Here is a 15,578-nt window from a genome sequence, read left to right on the forward strand (position 1 = left end):
TTTCTCTTTCAAAAACCTTTGTTTTTGTAAACCCATTCCACAACCGAGTTGTTGCAACCTATGCTCTGATACCATTAAATGTAGCACCCCAAACCCGGCCCAGACGTTAAGCCCGAATCCGACGTGCCACATTGAAGTCAAAAACCCGTGTTCCCTTTTCAGTATTTTAAAAGCCGACTTTTGTCAAACTAACCAAGTGAATGGAAGCTGGGCACCAGGTAGGTATCCATAACAGAAGAGGTGAGCCATGAAGGCTGCTTAAGTACCAAGCTCTCTGATTGGATCCAATCCTAGACATGCCCACATCCATTGCCACACTTGGTTATAACAAGTTGAAATTTCTTTGAGTGATTATCTTTGGTAAATCGAATATTCGTGACGACGTGTTATTAAAAAAAAAACAAGTGTCGTTTTGAAATCACGCCCTACGTCTAGCCTATTTGAATTAGTATTCATCAATTTAAAGTTGTTTAAAATAATATAATCCCAGAAAATCAAAGAAGAAAATAAAGTTAAAATGGCCTTTTTACAACCCAAAAATTAAATAGTAATTAAAAATAACTTAAGAAAACCAGTCTCTTTTTCAAACCCAAAAGTATTCACCGTGGCCACTCTGAATCCCCTCCAGCTCCAAGTCACCCACATCAAGGCTCACCTACAAGGTTAAAGAACGGGTGAGTTTGGGAGACTCAGTGTGTAAAGAAAACCCATTCAAAGCCCAAGTCAGCTCAAGCCTATTGGGCCTAAGCCCATTCAGGTAACAATGATACTGGGCCAAAGCCCTTTTCAGATTATAATAAACTGGGCCTTAGCCCTTATTCAGATAATGATATGGCCCATAGGCCCATTTCAAAATCGTGCAACATCAATAACATATGCAAGCCCATTTGGGAGACTACTCAACCCACCAACCACTACACTCCACCGTACCACCCATACACTCCATGTGGGAATAGCTCAACCCACCCATTAACACTCCACAGCTTGTAGCCTTGCTGCTCGATTAACGATAAATTGAGGCAAAGCCTCCAAGATCGTGGACAAGGTACTTTCAGTACTTCCTCCGTCAATATCCCAGTCCATGCATCGATAATAACAACATGGCTTGCGAGAAATAACAACAATCAAACATGCATTTAGGTCAATTTAACCTAGGGGTATTTGGTAATTTATCTCCTAGGGGTAAAACGTAAATTTTCCAATTTTAAAGGTATTTCAGTAATTTATCTATTTTAGGGTTTTTCATGCATATTCCTACCTTTCACATACTAATGTAATCACTACCGAGGGTTCTTACGAATTGGGCAGTTGGCCCATCATTCCGATTTTGGCCCATTAAGCCCAAAAATATCGAGGCACACGAAATCATGCACTTTGCGGTCCAAACATTGCAGCTTACCAAAAACATTAATCGATTTACCTCACGAGCATTCGCACACTGCAAATCTACAAAATACGGTTTTGGCATTTCGCTTTTTGGCTTTTGCCGATCTAGACTAAGAAAGAGGGTGTTAGTTAAACACATTTTGCGACGATATCTTGATTTAGATCCACACACGAACGCCTACAATTGGATTACTAACACGTTAATCTAATTATTCAAATACTGAACTACGTATTAACCCCTTACAATATTCGACCAACCACACCTACAGATCTTAGTAAGCTTATAAGAAATCAATAAGCAACTCATTAACAATTTTTTGTCAATGTTTACCACATAATCATAATTTCACTGCAAGCTGTCTTCCTGAGCAACAGTCACTAAATCATTTATAACTGGAGCTACGAAACTCCAAATCAAGTGCCGTTAATTTTCCCTGAAAATAGAGTCATATATCTTCTATCCATAAAATTTAAAGAATTTTTGGTTTATCCAATCAATACCAGATTTTTCTCAAAGTTTCCCATGTTTCACTGTTTGACTAATCTGACCACTCTTCATTACGACTCAAATTTCTCATTGTACAGAATTCAAAATATGTTCTCGTTTATTTCATTTGAAACTAGACTCATTAAAATTTAATTACATAATTTATTCAGCTTCTAATTCATCTCCCACAATTTATGGTGATTTTCCAAAGTCACGTTACTGCTGCTATCCCAAGCAGATTTATTACCAAATCACTCTTTCACACATAACTTGCATTCATGTTATTTAAACATGTATATCACCAATCAAACATCACATATCTATGATTTTTACTTAAGCATAATCTCCATTTCATCATTTTAAAGCACAATATGTTAGCCGATTTTTCCCTTTAGCATCTAAGGCACATGCATGATCATTTGTTTGGCTCAACTTCACCTATCTTCCATTTTCATCAAAAGAACATGAAACAACAACCATTTCCTTCATTTTAATTCATGACCAAATGCTCACAACACACCCAAAAACCAAAATATATTTCAAGATTTAAGGTAGAATTAAGAAGAACTCATGAACATCAAGATAGAAGCAAACTACCATGAACTTACCTTCAATTTTCTTCCCCAAGTGACCGAACATTCAAGAGCTTTCTCCTCTCCTTTCTCTTCTCTAACTTTAGGCTATGATGAAAAAAGATGGACAAAACTTTGTTCTTTTCAGCCCTTTTTTTTTAATAAAATTTCCTATTTCATCCATTTAATTCTTTAATTCAAAAGACATGAAATTCCCATATGGAACATTTACCTAAACCATTATCATGAAACATTTACCTAACCCATTATCATGGAATATTTACCTAATCCATTATCATGGAACATTTACCTAACCCATTATCAATTTGTACCATGAATTATGGATATCAAGTGCTCATATTGTCTACAACAACATGATGGCCAGCCACTTCATGTAAAATGGGAGGTTTGACATGCAAATCCTCCTATTTTGCACTCCTATTTATTTGGCCACTACAAATTAGCCTATAGCATTTTCAAACATTTACACATAGGTCCTATTTCATAATTTCACCCCCTTTTTCTTATGGAAGAAAAATTAACTAAAATTGTCGGGTTCTATCTTAAGCTTGGGCCTTCTAGAGGCCCACAAACATAATTAAACCTATGCCAACATTCACAGAATTCCTGAAAATTGGGGCGTTACAAACTGAGCATACTTGAGAGATTTATTTATTTCCATAAAACCTTGGTCAAATAAGTTAAAGATGGAAGAAAGGGTGACATGGGTTGAGGTCTCTGGAATACCACTTCATTGTTGGAATTATGAATCCGTTAAAAGAATAACAGAGGTTTGGGGGAAGTTGATTTTGTTGGGAAAAAATCCGAGAAAAGTGAGATGTTTTGACTCCATGACATTACTGGTGAGCATCAAACAACAGGAAAAAGTCAATGGGATGATTGCTTTTAAGGTTGGAAATTCATGTTTTCTAGTTAGAATAGTGGAAAAGAGGCGACAGAAGATGAGGATGATTGTTGACAAAGGCTGAAAATAAACGGTGGGGATGGGAAATCCTTTGTGCAGAGCAAGGAGGAGTCGGTGGCGTTAGAAGATGAATCGGTAATGGGGGCGGGATTGGAGAAGATGCCAAGTAGAACATCAAATTGAGAAATGGAAGCATGAAATGCAATGCATTTGGAGAAGTCAAACGACATAGGTGAAAGTCAGAATTTGCCTCAGTAAGTTTGTAGACTGGAGGAAGAATTGCTAGGTGGAAATAGAGCTGAATGCAGGGAGGTGGTGCAGAGTACAAGTGGGTCAACAAATAGGGCTAGAGAGGATGTGGTAAATATGGGCCTATCTGTGAGAGAAGTTGATATGGATAATGGGGTAGGAGCTCAAACAATTTTAATCAATAATTTTGGCATTGGGGGAGGGACGTGCTTGAAGGATAATGTGGCATTTTAGATAAGGTGGCTTTGAATACAAATAAAAGGCAATTACAGTTAGTTTTTCAAAAGAAAATTCGAATAAGGCAAGTAGAGGGAACTATCCAGCCGAAGAGGGTAGTGCTACAGCAGTAATTCAGCCAGTGTCTTAAAACCGCAAGAAAGTTAATTCAAATAGCAAGAAGGTCCGATCAATGTTTGATATTTAGGATAAATTTCTTTCGCTAAATAAGAAGTGGAAGAGAGACAGGGCGACAAAGAAACAAAGAGGAAAAGGTATTAGAGATAAGAAAAACAAAGTAGTGAATGCTTCGCTATCAGATTTAGACATTAGCAACAGGAAAATAGTCATTCTTAGGGAGGCAAGAAAGTATGGGAGGTTGGTAAAAAGCTAGGTCTTAGTATTAAGGGCGATGAGCGAGAAGTGGTGGAGGACTTAATGAGATTAGAAGGGAGATAAGGTAAATTCCTTCTATTCAAGCAAAGTAAAGACCTTTCGATGTTGGGGTAAGGTGGGCAATGCTTTTATTCTGTAAATTTCTTGTTATGAGATTTTGGTAGTATACTATGACTAAAATAGATGAGGATATTATCTTGGAATATTAGAGGCTTGTCTTCGGATTTGAAAAAAAGCTACTTGAAAAATGTGGTTGGTAAATCTAGAGCTGAAGTATGTTTTGTACAGGAATCAAAGTTAGAAGATGTTTCGGAAGCAATAATAAGAAAGATTTGGGGGAACGATAATTTTGATTTTTGATTCTTGACAGTTGAAGGAAATTCAAGAAGGATAATAACAGTATAGGATAAAAGTAAATTCGAGGTGAGAAGTGATTTTTGTTCGAAACATTATGTGGTTATAGAATGGAAGTGGGTGGATGAGGATATGGCAGCAACATTAATAAACGTATATGATCCAAATGGTTGTTCAGATCAAAAGACGGTTTGGGAGGAGATATACGGGTTGAAGGTGTCGTTCCCTAGCCCTTGGATCTTGGGAGGTGATTTCAACTCAATTCGTAATAGTAGTGAAAGAAGCAACTATGTAGGATTACCGATTAGTTCGAATGTAGCACCCCAAACCGGGCCCAGAAGTTATGGCCGGATCTGGCATGCCACATCATAAACGTTAAAAACATTTTCCATTCTAAGTCCAGAAAATCGTACTTGATGTTCAAAAGATTAATTCATTAAGGGTTAAGGTGAATGGAAGTTGTACACCAGGTAGGAAGCCGGAAAAAGAGGAGGTGAGTCTATCGGACTACTTAAGTACCATGCTCCCTTCGGATCCAATCCTAGACATGCACACCGCCATTGCCACACCTTAACGTCATGTATATTTTCAGGCAACCAATTTGATTAAGTCCATTTTAGGAAAAAGATTAATTTTGGAAAACATCTTCATTAAGGAAGCTTTGTTGATTTTCGTGTTATTTTGAAATCGATTCTTTTTTTTTGAAAACGCCCTAAAGCTATCCAATTTCAACAGTTAAATTTAAATGTTACCTATCTTAATAAAACATATAAAAACCATCAAAAATAATTAAGCGGCCTTATTACATTTAAAAGCCCAAAACCTCAAATGTAAATATAATGATGTCCAGTTCACGGAAGAAAATCAAACTTTCAGAACGGGTGGCCACTCCGAAATTCCCTCACAGCTCCAAGCCTACTATGGTTGGGGATTACCTGCGTGGATGAAAATAAAAGGGTGAGTTTGGGGAAACTCAGTGTGTAAGGAAAACCCATTCAAAGCCCAAGTCACTCAAGCCCATTGGGCCTAAGCCCATTCAGTAATAGTGGTGGTCTGGGCGAGCCCTTTTAGATTACAATAAACCGGCCTTAGCCCTTATTCAGATAATGATATGGCCCATAGGCCCATTTCAAAATACATGCAACATCAATAACATATGCAAGCCCATTTGGGAGACTACTCAACCCACCAACCACTACACTCCACCCGTACCAGCCCTACACTCCATGTGGGAATAGCTCAACCCACCCAAACAACACTCCACGATTCTTGCACCTTGCTACTCGATTAACGATAAATTGAGGCAAAGCCTCCAATCGTGGACAAGCCACTTTCAGACTTCCTCCGTCAATATCCCAATCCCATGCATCGATAATAATAACATGGCATGCAAGAAATAACATCATCAAACTTGCATTTAGGTCAATTTAACCTTAGGGTATTTCGGTAATTTATCTACTAGGGTAAAATTGTAAATTTTCCACTTTTAAAGGTATTTCAGTAATTTATCTATTTTAGGGTTTTCATGCATATTCTTACCTTTCACGTACTAATGTAATTACGTCGAGGGTTCTTACCGAATTGGGCTGTTGGCCCATCATTCCAATTTTGGCCCATTAAGCCCAAAAATATCGAGGGCACGAAATGATGCACTTTGCGTCCAAATTTTGCAGCTTACCAAAAACATTAATCGATTTACCTCACGAGCATTCGCACACCCGTAAATCTACAAAATACCGATTTTCGGCATTTTGGCTTTTCGACTTTTACCGATTTAGACTAAGAAAGAGGGTGTTAGTTACACACCTGTTTGCGACGATATGCTGACGAGATCCACACACGAATCGCCTACAATTGGATTACTAACACGTTAATCTAACTATTCAAATACAAACTACGTATTAACCCCTTATCATATTCGGCCAACCACACCTACAGATCATAGTAAGCTTATAAGAAATCAATAAGCAACTCATTAACAAATTTTTGTCAATGTTTACCACATAATCATAATCTCACTGCAAGCTGTCTTCCTGAACAATAGTCACTAAATCATTTATAACTGGAGCTACGAAACTCCAAATCAAGTTTCGTTAATTTTCCCCAAAAATAGACTCATTTATCTTCTATCCATAAAATTTTCAGAATTTTTGGTTTAGCCAATCAATACCATATTTTTCTCAAAGTTTCCCATGTTTCACTGTTTGACTAATCTGACCACTCTTCATTACGAATCAAATTTATCATTGTACAAAATTCAAAATATGTTCCTGTTTATTTCATTAGAAACTAGACTCATTAAGCTTTAATCACATAATTTATTCAGCTTCTAATTCATCTTCCACAATTTATGGTGATTTTCCAAAGTCACGTTACTGCTGCTGTCTCAAGCAGATTTATTACCAAATCACTCTTTCACACATACCTTGCATGCATGTTATTTAAACATGTATATCACCAATCAATCATCACATATCTATGATTTTACTTAAGTATAATCTCCATTTCATCATTTTAAAGCACAACATGTTAGCCGATTTTTCCCTTTAGCATCTAAGGCACATGCATGCTCATTTGTTTGGCTCAACTTCACCTATCTTCCATTTTTCATCAAAAGAACATGAAACAACAACCATTTCCTTCATTTTAATTCATGACTAAATGCTCACAACACAACTAAAACCAAAATATGCTTCAAGAGTTAAGGTAGAATCAAGAAGAACTCATGAACATCAAGATAGAAGCAAACTACCATGAACTTACCTTAAATTTTCTTCCCCAAGTGACCGAACATTCAAGAGCTTTCTCCTCTCCTTTCTCTTCTCTAACTTTCGACTATGATGAACAAAGATGGACAAAACTTTGTTCTTTTCACTCCTTTTTCTTTTAATAAAATTTCATATTTCATCCATTTAATTCTTTAATACAAAAGACATGAAATTCCCATCATGTAACATTTACCTAAACCATTATCATGGAACATTTACCTAAACCATTATCATGGAACATTTACCTAACCCATTATCAATTTGTATCAATTTGTACCATAAATTATGGATATCAAGTGCTCATATTGTCTACAACAACATGATGGCTGGCCACTTCATGTAAAATGGGAGGTTTGTCATGCAAATCCTCCTATTTTGCACTCCTATTTATTTGGCCACTACAAATTAGCCTATAGCATTTTCAAACATTTTTACATAGGTCCTATTTCATAATTTCACCCCCTTTTTCTTATGGAACAAAAATTAACTAAAATTATCGGGTTCTATCTTAAGCTTGGGCCTTCTAGAGGCCCACTAACATAATTAAACCTATGCCAACATTCATAGGATTCTCGAAAATTGGGGCATTACATCGAAGGCCTTTAACAATTTTATTGATGAAAGCAAAGTTATGGATCTACCACTTATAGAGAAGAGATTTACGTGTTTTGGTCCGAACAATAAGATGAGCAGGCTGGATCGATTCCTTGTTGATGATTATTGGTTGGTTTGCTTTAATGATCTTATCCAATATGGATATATAGATTAAGGTTTGATCATATCCCGTTTCTATTATATAATTCTTCGGTCGATTGGGGCCAAGGCCTTTTAAATTGTTTAATGCATGGCTCAATTAGGAACATTGTAAGAAAGTAATTGAAGATGTTTGGGATGGAATGGGAGGGAGAACACAAATATGGCTAGTAAGCTGAGAAGGTTGAAGACAACTTTAAAGAATTGGAATGGTAAAACAGGCAGTTCGTTTGATGAAATAATCAAAGAAATTGAAAGGAAAATTGTGGAGTGGGATGACATAGGGTGTAGTAGAAATCTAAATGAGGTTAAATTGGAGGAGGTGAGACGATTGAACGTGGAGCTCCGAGATGTAGCAAAGGTTAGGGAATCAGTGTGTCGCCAGAAGTCCAGAGCACTGTGGTTAAAGGAAGGTGATGCAAATACATCTTTTTTTCATAAAGCAATGGAAATAAGAGCAAAGAAAAAGTCGATTCATGGCCTTAGATTTGGATCAAATTGGTGCAAGGATCCTAAGAATTTAAAGAAAAAAAGTTTTTGAGTATTTTAGCAATCATTTTAGCTGTTCTTGAAAAGATTGGGGTTTGAGTTTAAACTTGGACTTCAAAAGAATTTCTGAGAAGGAAGGACTGTGGCTTAACAACCTTTCACTATAGAAGAAATTAGAGATGCGGTGTGGAGCTACGATGATGCTAAGGTGCCTGGGCCAGATGGTTTTAGTATGCGTTTTTTTAAGAAGAATTGGCATTTGGTGAGGGGGGATTTGATAGGTATGATGTCGAACTTTTTCCTTTCAGGGAAGTTGGAGAAGAGTACTAACCCCTTTTTCATTGCCCTTATCCCTAAAATAGAGAGTGATGCGGTCGTTGAGAGCACCAAAAATATCCTATTCCCTGTAAAATAACGAAAAAGAAATAGTAAAGGGGAAGTAGGGTCGAATCCTCAGGGACCGGATTATACGAATGCTTGTTTCTCGAAATCCTGGGCAGAATCGTGTCCAAGAAAACTTGCGTTCCTAGAAAAAATAAAAAAAAAATAGAATTTAAGAATTGATTTTGGAAGTGAAATAAAATAAAAACAGAATTTAAAGTTTACTAAAATTATGATTACGAAAATAATAAAAATAATAAAGAGAGTTTTAAGAGAAAAGAAATTCTTATGGGAAAGTTCCAGCCTCCAGTTGTCTCATTCCGCCTTGGGCTCAATCCTTGGCTTTTGGATGATCCTTCTCGACTCAAGTAAGCCAGTTATAGTGGAAGAGGACGCCTACGACCACCAGCTCCAAAGATTAGACTTACTATTTTTAGGGAGCCTGACTCTAGCCAGTAATCTATGCTAGATCGACGCTTCTCAATGGCGAATCCCACGCCATTTTGTCTCTTTGGCTCGCCAACCTCTAACGCAGTAAGTTAACGAACCGACTATGCAAACCTTCCAAAACATACAAAGCAGCCGCCTTTGTATATACTGAAAAGCTTACTTCTTAAGGGCCATGGACGGAAGCGTTAGCTCGTAGTGCGGAGAAACAATGAATACTTGGCGAGAAGGCTAAGTTCGGATTCTAAGCCTTAAGAACCCTTTTTGGGAAATATTGACAACTTTTGGCTAGAAGGGTTTTAGTGGCTCATGATAATGGTGGGAAAGTAAATAAAATTATGGAAAAAGAAATTTTATTGAAAGAAAAAAAAATATGGAAAGAACAAAAGACTTTTGGGGGAAGAGTGTTTACAGAAAAGATGTACACCCCAAATAGAGTCACTTCACCCCCTATTTATAGTGCTAGGAAGATAGTCTAATTTAACTTAAATTCTAAAAGATAAATACATTTAATTAAAGATAAATAAAGATAATTAAAATAAAATCCTAAAATTAAATAATCCTAATATTTATCTTAATATTAATTATCCTAATATAAATAAAATAAAATAAAATAGAGTCTTCCAAAATAAAATCTCTTCTATTTGCTTTTAAGTTATTGTGCCTTCCATGTTCGCACTTTTGGCACCATATTTGTCCCACGTTGCATATTGGCCCATTTAATCTCCAAATTGACGCTTTTTCCCTTGAATTTACTTTTCGCCTCCAATTTAGTCCTTAAAAGATAAAAAGACATAAATAGCTCAAATTAGTAGGCTCAAGCTCAAAATAAACACATGATTAATATATAAAAACACGTCATTTTAGAGTATTATGAAATTCCCCCTACTTAGCCCATGCTTGCCCTCAAGTATGGTTTCTATCAACTGTGAAAGCTAGATTCTGCCATAAAAGAGATACCACTCCAAAGTTTCATAAAAATTAGTTAAAAATTGCATATGAAAAATAAATAGACCTCTGAGCTTGCTTTGAGTAAAACAGAAAAAGTATTCCAATTAATTCACACAAAAATTAAGATCGACTTGAGTTATGCTATTTAGGTAAATTACCAAACCTACTAAGACACCTTAATTATTTCCTCCTTTAGTCCCCGAAGTGCAACTTTATTAGTACTTATTTTTTTCTTCCTTTTTTTTTTTTTAAATTTTATTATTATTTATTTACTTAGGAATATATTAATCCTTTTGACGCGAAGAGAGATGACAACCCAAGCACCCTACCCCAGTTACTCAGCCCAACATACTCCTAAAATTATTTATTTCCGGTTAGCGGAGTTTTACCCAACACGTCACACAACCTTTTGATGCGAAGTAGAATGACAACCCAAGCACCCTACCCGAGTTACTCAGTCAGTCACGATTTGAGCCATACTCATAACCTCGACTAGCGGAGTTTTACTTGTCACGTCACACAACCTTTTGACGCGAAGTAGAATGACAACTCAAGCACCCTACCCCAGTTACTCAGTCAGTCACGATCTAAGCTGTACTCATAACCATGGAAAACATTTATTAAAAATTAAACGATATTTAAAATTCTTGAGAACTCAGGAAAGAAAAAATTTAAGTGTCAAAAATAAGTTTCAATAATCACCTAATAGCCATGAACATTAATTAAGCATGCAATCAACATTAATTAAGCATGCAATCATTTTAAGTGTTCACTTTATATTAGACTTGATCAATTTTACGAAAAGTAAGATAGAATTAACCCTATTAATCACAATTATTTTTAGCCTAATAAAAATAAAACAATGGAGATGGCATCAATTATGGGAAAAATCATAACTTCCTTAGAAGGTAAGAATCATGCTTGTAGGTCAAACAGTAGGCAATTCCTGGTAAAATCTTGGGCATGAAAAGCGGCAGGATATTCTTAAAATAAATGGGCAGAAACGAGCACAAAACAGCAGCAACAACAATATGATAGCAAAAATAGCAGATAATAATAGTAACAACGAAGATAGCCTCTCCCCACTTAAAACACATAGTCCTCAATGTGAAAGTAAAAGGAAAACAAATAGGTGGAGAAAAAAAAAGTTTAGAAAAACTCCCCATGTAGTTACCGTCGGTTGGCGCACACGGTGGAGAAGAAGATGGTGAAGCGGCAAGAGGTGGAGACGGGGTGGGTGACGTGTGCAACGGCGGTTCAGCTTCGGGTTCTCACCGTGGTGGCTGAGAAATCGATGGTGGGTGGTGGAGGAGAAAGGAGTCGATGATTATGGAGAAATTTGGGGAAAAAATGTAAGGTTTAGGGGTTTTATTTGCTGAAAAGAGGTGTTTGGCTGCAGGTTTTGGGGATTCCAGGGCTGGAATAGGACTGTTTGGCTGCAGAGATATGGCATTCTGGGCTGGAATAGAACTGTTTGGCAGCAGGGATATGGCATTTTGGGCTAGAATAATGATAGTGATATGGGCTGGGGTGGGGCTGTTTGGCTGCAGGTTTAAGGCTTTTCTTCCCCTTGCACTTTACTTCCGTCTCGGTTCACCTATTTAAAAGAAAAGAATTTTATTAATATAATAAAATAATTAAAAATAAAATAAAATAAAATAAAATAATAATAATAATAATAATAATAATAATAATAATAATAATAATAATAATAATAATAATAATAATAATAATAATAATAATAGAAATAAAATTTAAAATTAAAGATTGGGTTGCCTCCTAATAAGCGCTTGTTTAACGTCGCTAGCTTGATGCCCCAACTAGTATTGGAGCTGTTCCAGCTGAATTCTTTTGTTCTTATGAGCTTGGAAATTCTCATTTTTTAACACGTCCACCATATTTGGGTTTAATCGTCCTTGCGCCTCTTTCTTTGGTTCCGTATTTTCCTCCAAGGGGTTGATCCCTTTTAAGTCGGCAATGGTCTCATCATTCTCCAAAAATGTGCATTTGAGATGTTCGGGAAGTGGTTTTAATTTTAGATCTGGTGCCTACACAACATGAGGTAGAAGTTTAGTATTCATGGGAGCCAATAATTTATTAACAGATTCAAAATCATCAAACATCATTTTAGGTTTATCTCCATAAGATGACTCAAAAGTTTTTTCTACTGATGAGTCAATTATGTCGACACGGTTTACGTCCAAGACCTCACTTGGGTGACTAATAGTGCCATAAACGTTAAACGTCACGATCTCCCCGTCAAACTCCATCTTGAGGGTTCTACTTCATACATCAATCTTAGTATTCGCAGTACTAAGGAAACGTCGCCCCAACAAGATGTCTGAAGACCCAGGAGTGTTATCCTCCTCCATTTTTATCACATAAAAATCTGCAGGGAAGATAAGCCCATTGACTTTGACTAATACGTCCTCGAGGACCCCTTTGGGATGCACAATGGACCTGTCTACCACTGAATGGTAACACCTGTCTTTGTCAAAAAACCCGCGTTAAGTGATTCATAAATAGAATAAGGCATTACATTTATGGATGCCCTTAAATCGCACATAGCCTTTTTAATTCCTAAATGGCCAATTTTGCATGGAATAGCGAACATACCCCTATCTTTGCATTTAACCGGCATTTTTTGTTGTAGCACTGCAGAAACATTTTCACCAACACTTACCTTTTCATTGCCTGTTAACTTTCATTTGTTGGTGCAGAGCTCTTTAAGGAATTTGGCATACCTTGGAATCTGTCTGATGGCATCCAACAGTGGTATGTTGATCTCGACATTTCTGAATGTTTCGAGTATCTCCTTGTCTTCCTTACTTTTTCGACATTGATTTAATCGTCCTGGGAATGGAGGTTGGATTTTCGGCAGTGGGGGTTTCACTCGGATCTGTTCGTCATTTTCTGGAGTTTCCTGGGCGATTTCTTGACCAAGATTCTTTCCACGAATTGGTTCCAGCACCTTTCCACTTCGCAACGTTACTACATTTGCATTTTGTCTCGGGTTTGGTTTTGTTTACGACGACAGCTTCCCTTGAGAACTCAATTTCTCAATTGACGTGGTCAATTCTCTTATAGATGCCTTCGTTTCTTTTTGGAAATTAAGAGTTTGCTATTGAAAATCAAGGACATTAGCTGCTAATTTATTGACCAAAGTTTCCAGAGAATTACCTGAATCTTGTGGCTGTTGTGGGACCCGATTTTGGTATGGCTGGTTATATTGTGGATTAGCCCCATAACTAAAGTTAGGGTGGTCCCTCCATCCTGGGTTGTAGGTATTGGCGTAAGGGTCGTATCGTCTTTGTGGTGGCCCAGGAAAATTTCCCACAGCATCTAAATGGGCCATAGTATCGTCACACAGACTAGGGCACGCATCAGTCGTATGTTCAGGTGTAGCACATATTCCACATACTCGGGCTGGTTTTGTTTTTTCTGTAATAAGGGAATTCACAATATTAGTAAGTCTATCAAGTCTATCTTCAAAGGTAGAATTACTTAGCTGGTAAACCCTTCTAGGGGGTTCAGGATTGGCTTGAAATTGCTGGAAATTTGCAGCCATTGTGGAGATTAAGTCTCTTGTTTGTTGTGGAGTCATGTTGACTAACGCTTCTCCACTCGCGGCATCAACCATATTCATCTCCATGGGTTCCAAGCCTTTATAAAAGTACTGGAGCAAAGACTGTTCCGTTATATCGTGTTGTGGGCAACTTGCACGCAACTTCTTAAATCGCTCCCAATAGTCGTATAGAGTCTCTGCGTCTTTTTGCCTTATGCCCACGGTTTCTCTTCTTAACTCGGCTGCACGCGATGCAGGGAAAAACCTGTTAAGAAATAAGCGAGATAGATCAGCCCAAGTTGTAATGGATCCAGGAGGTAAATAAAATAACCATTCCCTAGCTGAATCTGCTAAGGAAAAAGGGAAAGCGCGCAATTTAATTTGATCCTCAATTACTCCCTGATGTTTCATACTCAAACAAACCATATGGAATTCTTTTAAATGCTTGTGGGGGTTTTCATTTTGTAACCCACGGAAAATTGACAGTAGCTGAATCAAGCCTGACTTTAATTCAAAATCAGTATCTATAGTAGGATACACGATGCATAGTGGCGGTTGTTCTATCGGCGCTTTGGCCAGTTGCCGAATTGTCTAAGCTATAGGTTGAGGTGCTAAATTAGGGTTTTCGTCAACCCTAGTGTTAAGCACTTCTTCAGGGGAATCGACTTCGACTTTTTCACTTTCAAAAGTTTGAGTAAGGTTTTCGTTAACCCTAGACTCTGCTTCGTCGTCGATTCTGATTTCTGGCGGTGGATTGCTTTGAGTTCTAACCACTGTTGACTACTTTTTTCTTAGCTTTGTTTCCTTGCGATTAGCTCTCGCAGTCTTTTCAATCTTCGAATCAAACGTAATAGTTCCTGGAGCAGATCTGGTCATAAGAAACAAAAAACAAGATTAGTACGTTACCGATCCCCGGCAATGGCGCCAAAATTTGATGTGGTCGTTGAGAGTACCAAAAATATCCTATTCCCTGTAAAATAACGAAAAAGAAATAGTAAAGGGGAAGTAGGGTCGAATCCTCAAGGACCGGATTATACGAATGCTTGTTTCTCGAAATCCTGGGCAGAATCGTGCCCAAGAAAACTTGCGTTCCTGGAAAAAAAAACAGAATTTAAGAATTGATTTTGGAAGTGAAAATAAAATAAAAATAGAATTTAAAGTTTACTAAAATTATGATTACGAAAATAATAAAAATAATAAAGAGAGTTTTAAGAGAAAAGAAATTCTTATGGGAAAGTTCCAGCCTCCGGTTGTCTCATTCCGCCTTGGGCTCAATCCTTGGCTTTTGGATGATCCTTCTCTACTCAAGTAAGCCAGTTATAGTGGAAGAGGACGCCTACGACCACCAGCTCCAAAGATTAGACTTACGATTTTTAGGGAACCTGACTCTAGCCAGTAATCTATGCTAGATCAACGCTTCTCAATGGCGAATCCCACGCCATTTTGTCTCTTTGGCTCGCCAACCTCTGACGCAATAAGTTAACGAACCGACTATGCAAACCTTCCAAAACATACAAAGCGGCCGCCTTTGCATATGCTGAAAAGCTTACTTCTTAAGGGCCATGGACAGAAGCGTTAGCCAGTAGTGCGGAGAAACGATGAATACTTGGCGAGAAGGCTAAGTTCGGATTCTAAGCCT

At 37.4% G+C, this 15,578-nt stretch overlaps 1 long non-coding RNA gene across 1 annotated transcript; it reads right to left on the reverse strand.

The window, feature by feature from the left end:
• Positions 1-459: 459 nt before the first annotated feature.
• LOC128290195 (uncharacterized) lies at positions 460-6,441 on the reverse strand. The gene is made up of 2 exons (XR_008279839.1): positions 6,392-6,441; positions 460-655 (listed from the first exon to the last, which is right to left on the reverse strand). It is a non-coding gene; the product is annotated as an uncharacterized LOC128290195 (long non-coding RNA).
• Positions 6,442-15,578: the final 9,137 nt, after the last annotated feature.

Source organism: Gossypium arboreum, chromosome 1, assembly GCF_025698485.1.
Source record: "Gossypium arboreum isolate Shixiya-1 chromosome 1, ASM2569848v2, whole genome shotgun sequence".
Taxonomy (NCBI): domain Eukaryota; kingdom Viridiplantae; phylum Streptophyta; class Magnoliopsida; order Malvales; family Malvaceae; genus Gossypium; species Gossypium arboreum.